This window comes from Lathyrus oleraceus, chromosome 7 (assembly GCF_024323335.1).
Source record: "Lathyrus oleraceus cultivar Zhongwan6 chromosome 7, CAAS_Psat_ZW6_1.0, whole genome shotgun sequence".
In the NCBI taxonomy this organism is placed as follows: domain Eukaryota; kingdom Viridiplantae; phylum Streptophyta; class Magnoliopsida; order Fabales; family Fabaceae; genus Lathyrus; species Lathyrus oleraceus.
This window is the reverse complement of record NC_066585.1, coordinates 77,267,837-77,275,054: the sequence shown is the minus strand read 5'-3', so window position 1 is coordinate 77,275,054 and position 7,218 is coordinate 77,267,837. Positions and strand designations below refer to the sequence as shown.

General features: G+C 39.3%; 1 non-coding gene across 1 annotated transcript; it reads right to left on the bottom strand.

Moving 5' to 3' along the window:
- Positions 1-2,789: 2,789 nt before the first annotated feature.
- Positions 2,790-2,896, bottom strand: LOC127108646 (small nucleolar RNA R71). Its single transcript, XR_007796172.1, has one exon. It is a non-coding gene; the product is annotated as a small nucleolar RNA R71 (small nucleolar RNA).
- Positions 2,897-7,218: the final 4,322 nt, after the last annotated feature.

Genomic DNA, 7,218 nt, shown 5'->3' with positions numbered 1-7,218 from the left:
TTAATAACAACACAATGAGATGAAACATAAACATCAACTAGTTTTATATATTACTTTAGTTTCATACATGAGAAGTACAAGCATAGACACAATTTTTCAATCACATTTATACCTAGTTTCAACATCTATTAAACTTCGACTGAGGTAATAGATGGGTCTTTCGACACCACTGTCATCCTCTTATGCTAACATACTTCCTATGGTCGTATCCAACACAACAATATACAACCTCATATTCTTAATCCTACTTGGTGGAAATAAAATGGGAGGCTTTGTGAGGTACTCTTTGATGGAGTTGAAATCCTCTTGTTGCTCTCGTCCCCAGTGAAAATCACTTTCCTTCTTGATCTTGAGTAGTGGCGAAAAAACCTTCGTCTTGCCACTTAGATTTGATATAAATATTCTCAAGAAGTTTATCTTCCCCTACAAAGACTGGAGCTGCTTCTTTGTCGACGAAGGCTTGAGATGCAAAATTGCTACGGTTTTGTTTTGGTTGATCTTGATGCCTTTTTTGTACACCATGAAACCTAAAAAGTCTCCTGCATGTACACCAAAAGCACATTTTAATGGATTCATTTTTAATCCATATTTTCTCATCCTCTCAAATGAGCGACGGATATGATCCAAATGATTATTTTCAGATGAAGATTTTATCACAACATCATCAATGTATATGATCACACCGAATTACACCATGTTTTTGACTCGGATTTCACATGTTTATTAGGACTTTATTATCATTTTGTTTGTATTATGCTCTCTTTTCTCTTGTTTTCAGATATTTAGCACTTTCGGACTCTTTTGGAAGAAACGAAGCAAAAAGACCTAAAATTAGGGTTTTTCGGCGAAATTACACACATGGCGTTGCACATGGCGGCCACTATAGGGGAAGCCATGAGTCATCAGCCCTCAACTAGGAGGTAACCGCCAGGTTCCCATGATCCACCCTATTTACACACATGGCAGGCGCCATGAAGGGATGGCGGGCGCCACCTTTGTAAATCACGTTCCTACTAAGTCCCACTAAGGAGAAGTTGGAGGGCACCATGGTCTTTACAAACTGCTGAAAATCTCTATAAATAGCTCATTCCATTTCGTTTTCTAATCATCCAACTTAGTTTTACAACACTAAGCATATATTTATCATTTGTAATAGCGATAATCCGTCACATCGGGGGGTTATCGCACCTTTGTGAGGTTGAGTTGGGGCACTTCGAGTTGCTGTCGTCTTTAGCTTCAGGAGTCAGAGGTTTATTTTTGCACTAGAATCAAAGCCTCCGTTTGGAGCAGGTTCTTATTTATCGCTTTATTTATTTATTTCCCGCATCGCTTTTATTTTATTTATTTCCCGCACTCGCTTTTATTTTATTTATTTATCGCATCGCTTTTACTTTATTTATTTTCCGCACTCGCTTTACTTTATTTATTTTCCGCACTCGCTTTATTTTATTTACTTTCTGCACTCGCTTTACTTTATTTATTTTACGCACTTTACTCGCTCGTTTGTGTTACCATGTCTGGCTAAATCTTTTAAAGGTTAGAATGTAAGGATCACAGTTAAAGTAATGTTTCACATATTGAAATATGTAGAAATACTTTAAAGGCTGTTTTGATTTTTAACTTGAGTTTTCTAAAACAAACTTGGTTAGTTTTAATTATTCGAGGAGTGCGAAAGCACCCTTGCTTAGTAACTAGGAATTTTTATCACTTTAAGGAAAAATTAATTTTGAAACAGTTTTCGGACGCGTTGATAGGTTTAAAATCAGGAAACTCCTTGGGTAAACTTTCCAAATCAAAATCACTTTTCAACTAAGTTTACGAGTCTCATTTCTGAAAAATAGGTTTACTACTTTAGCGTTCTGTGCACCTTTTATAAGTGACAATAAAAGGCCTTAATTTAAGGGTAAACTCGGTTCTGAATACGCGAAAGCGACAGTTCCTGTTAAATGGATTCTTTTCAAGAGTAGAAAATATTGCCTCATAAGTAGTTCTATTTAGACAATCGAAACATCACTTAACTAACGTGAATTACATTCAACCTGTCTTTACCTGCATTTATTATTTACCGTTATTTTGCAAACCCAATATCTCTTTTATACCACCTTAGATAAACACCGTAACGATAGTAATCGATAGATTGACGATTGGCCTCTGTGGGATCGATATTCTTTTATATTACTTTGACGTAATTCGTGCACTTGCGAATGAATACGATCAAGTTTTTGGTGCCGTTGCCGGGGACCAACTTTGTCAAATTTCGTACCCTGTTGTTACACCGTATAAACTAAGGAATTATTAGCCGGTAAATGCGAAGAACCCGTAGTACCGAAAATTTAGTAGATCCTTTAGCGGAACCCGAACGTTATACTCGTACACGCCTCTTACTCATCCGAGTTAAGAAAGCTATGGCCAAGAATCGTGATAGGAGACCTCTTAAGGAATTCTCCCAACCCTCTGATGAGGAAACTAGTTCGAGTATAGTAAACCCCCTTATACCTGTTAACAATTTCGAACAAAAACCGTCTTAGTTGCAATTAGTGCAACAAAACCAATACGCGGGTCTCGCTATCGAGAACCCGAATCAACATTTAAAAGTTTTTATCCAACTAGCCGACACCTTTAAATCTAACGGCGCTTCACTCGATGTGATCTGTTAAAGATTATTCCCTTTCTCCTTCAGGGATAGAGCACGTTCATGGCTAGATTCACTTCCGGCTAATTCAATAACTACCTGGGAAGACCTTAGGAGAGTATTCCTTGCTAGATATTTCCCCCCTAGTAAGACTGCTGTTCTTCGAAACCAAATAACTAGATTTGCTCAAAACCAAGGAGAATCGCTTTTCGAAGCTTGGGAGTGATATAAAGAGCTATTAAGAGTCTGCCCACACCATGGCCTAGAACAATGGCTGGTCGTTCATACCTTCTACAATGGACTCCATTATAACACCAAGATGAGCATCGACGCTGCCGCAGACGGCGCGCTGATGAACAAACCTTATCCAGAAGCTTGTGACCTAATTGAGGATATGGCCCAAAACCATTATCAACGGGGAACTGAACGAGCATCAATAGAGAAAAAGGAGACCCAAGGTGGAAAACATGAGGTGAGCTCTCTAGACATGATGCAGGTGAAAATGGACGCTTTAGCCCTTAGGATCGAACATATGTCTACAAACACTAACACCGTAGCAGTAGTCCACACAGAGTGTGAACTCTGTGGATCTAAAGGACACGAATCGATGGAGTGTAACCTTTTGAACGAACTAAATATCGACCAAGTGAATTACGCCCAAGGTAACCCATTTTCAAAGACTTACAACCCTGGATGGAAGAATCATCCAAATTTCTCCTATAAAAACCAGAACCCTATCCAAAATAATGCACCTCAGAGACCGCAAGGTTATCAAGCCCAAAAACCAAATCAACCTATGCAAGCTATGCCCCAGAAGTCTAACCTTGAGAAGATCATGGAAAGCTTTATATCAGGCCAGACTCAGCAGAATAAAGAATTCCTAAACCAAAACATTCATGTAAACAAACTTATAACGCAATTAGGAACCAAGGTTGATCAGATGATCACTCATAACAAGATGCTTGAAACCCAGATCTCACAGGTAGCACAAAACCAAGCTCCACAAACTACACCTTGAGGCCAATTTCCTGGACAACCTCAACCAAACCCTCGAGGGCAAGCTAACACTATCTCGTTATGAAGTGGGACCGCTTACAAAGGGCCTTAGAACCCAGCAATGAGTGGGTCCAAAACTTCTATACCTACCGACCAAGAAGAGGAACCGGAAGAACCCGAGAAACAAACCAACCAAGAAGGTGAAGCCAAGTATAAAACTTACAAACCACCACCCCTGTACAAACCACTAATCCCGTATCCGCAAAGACTTAAACAAACCAAAGTCAACAACCAATATCAAAAATTTATAAAAGTGATAGAAAAGCTTCATGTAGAGATTCCTTTTACCGAAGCTATCAACCAAATTCCGTCTTACGCCAAATTTCTCAAAGATATCTTGACTAACAAGCGTAGGCTCGACGATCCAAAACCCTTGGAATGAAATTTTATTTTCGAGGATAAACTTGCTAAGAAGGAGAAAGACCCTGGTAGTTTTTCTATACCTTGCATTTTAGGGAGTCATTTGATCGACAAAGCTTTCCTAGACTTAGGTGCTAGTGTAAGTTAAATGCCCTTAGCTGTATGTAAGAGGTTAAACCTAGGAGAATTGCAACCAACTAAGATGTCCCTACAATTAGCCGATAGGTCTGTTAAGTATCCTGTAGGCACTTTAGAAGACATTCCAGTTAGGATCGATCAACTTTATATCTCAACAAACTTAGTGGTCATGGATATTAAAGAAGACAAAAATATCCCTATCCTTTTAGGTAGACCATTCTTATCAACAGCTGGAGCTATAATAGATGTCAAAAGAGGGAAATTAACCTTCGAAGTAAGGGACGAAAAGATCGAGTTCATTCTGTCGAAATTCCTGATGGCACCAATTTTAGGAGACGCATGTTATGCGATCGATATCATAGATGAGTGCATAAGAGAATTTGATCAGGGAGAACCTAAGATCGAACCATTTTCTAACCCGAATGAAAAGGATGACGAGTCAGAGGAAACAGAACCTCACGAATGTTTGGATCTTACTTCAGACCCTTCACCTAATTCTCAAAAACCAGCCCAAGAACTTAAGGAACTACCCAAGAACCTAAGATATGAGTTTTTGGATGAAGAAATGAACTGCCCAGTAATAGTCAGTGCCACCTTAAACCAAGATGAGACGAATCGAGTCTTGAATGTTTTAAGAAGGTACCCCTCTGCCTTAGGGTACAACATCTCTGGTTTAAAAGGTATTAGCCCATCCGTTTGTATGCATAGGATCTCACTAGAGGAGGACTCAAAACCTTCCAGAGAACATCAGAGAAGAATCAACCCTGTGATGAGCGAGGTAGTAAAGAAGGAAGTCCTTAAACTACTGGAAGCTGGTATAATCTATCATATCTCAGATAGTAAGTGGGTAAGTCCTGTACATGTGGGTACCCAAGAAGGGAGGCATCACAGTCGTACAAAACGAAAAGGGAGAGCATGTCGCTAAACGCATAGAAGGCGGATGACGTATGTGCATAGATTATAGGAAGCTCAATAAGGCGACAAGGAAAGACCATTTCCCCCTTCCATTCATAGATCAAATGCTGGAGAGTCTTGCCAGACACTCTTAATTTTGTTATCCTGATGGATATTCTGGATTTTTCCAAATACCCATTCACCCCGAGGATCAAGAGAAAACAACCTTTACCTGTCCCTACGGAACGTTTGCTTACAGACGAATACCGTTTGGACTTTGTAATACGGCATATACTTTCCAACATTGTATGATGTCAATCTTCATAGATTATCTCAACGGAATCATGGAAGTATTTATGGACGACTTCTCGGTGTGTGGATTAAACTTTGAAGACTTCCTTATCAACCTTGAGAAAATCCTAGAGAGATGCGTAGAAGTTAACCTTGTGTTGAACTGGGAGAAGTGCCACTTTATGGTCAAAGAAGGCATAGTGTTAGGATATATAATATCTGAAAGAGGCATTGAGGTCGATAAAGTAAAGATAGAAGTTATAGAAAACCTTAACCCTCCTAAGACAGTTAGAGAAGTCCGTAGTTTCCTTGGACACGCCGGTTTCTACCGACGCTTTATAAAAGACTTCTCTAAAATAACAAAACCCCTGACCGGCCTTCTGATGAAAGACATCAAATTTATTTTCGATGAGAAATGCATCAAAGCCATTAACCAGTTAAAACAAGCATTAATTTCGGCACCCATTCCATAAACCCCGGATTGGACTAAACCCTTCGAAATAATGTGTGATGCTAGCGATTTCGCTATAGGAGCTGTTTTAGGGCAAAGAAAAGATAAGAAACTACACGTAATATATTACACTAGTAGAACCCTAGATGTCTCTCAAATAAATTATACAACAACAGAGAAGGAACTCCTAGTTGTAGTTTTCGCAATCGATAAATTTAGGTCTTATCTTGTAGGATCTAAGATTATAGTCTATACAGACCATGCAACTATCCGTTACCTTCTGAGCAAAAAGGATGCAAAACCTAAATTACTCAGGTGGATCCTTTTGCTACAAGAATTCGATATAGACATTAGAGACAAAAAAGGAACAGAAAACGTAGTTGCTGACCATCTTTCCAGATTAGAGCATTTAAAGCCAGATCATTTACCTATAAATGATGACTTCACTTATGACAGACTAGTAGCTAAGATAGATACCGCTCACCTTGAACCTGATAGAGACAACCTTGGGACGATTTCAGAAATTAGCAGAGTACCATGGTATGCTGATTTTGTGAACTATGTAGCCGCTGATATCATACCACCTGACCTCAACTATCAACAGAAGAAGAAGTTCTTTAAAGATGTAAGACACTTCTATTGGGACGAACCACTCCTTTTTAAAAGAGGAACTGATAACATATTTCGACGTTGCGTCCCGGAAGAAGAAGTCAGAAACATCATAGAGCATTGTCATTCTTCACCCTATGGTGGACATTCAAGCACGTCCAAGACATATGCTAAGATCCTTCAAGCTGGTCTTTATTGGCCAACATTATGGCGCAATGTCCATGCTTATATTGTCCGATGTGACCGGTGCCAGCGTGCTGGAAACATCTCAAGACGTGACGAAATGCCTTTGAAGAAAATCCAAGAAGTAGAATTAATTGACGTTTGGGGTATAGATTTCATGGGACCTTTTCCATCTTAATTGGGAAACAAGTAAATTTTGGTAGCCGTTGACTATGTGTCAATGTGGATAGAAGTTATAGCCGCACCCACCAACGATACAAGAGTAGTCATCAAGATGTTCAAGAATAATATCTTTCCCAGATTTGGAGTTCAACGACTTGTCATAAGCGATGGTGGATCACATTTTATATCCAGAATATTAAATAAACTCCTAAGGAAATATGGAGTGAAACACAGAGTAGCAACACCATATCCCCCCCCCTAGACTAATGGTCAAGTGGAAGTATCCAACAGAGAGATTAAGCAGATCATGGAGAAAACAGTATCGATTTCTAGAAAAGATTGGTGTGAAAAGCTAACAGAAGCAATGTAGGCTTACATAACTGCTTACAAGACCCCCATTGGAACTACACCGTACCAGTTGGTCTATGGGAAGTCATGCCAC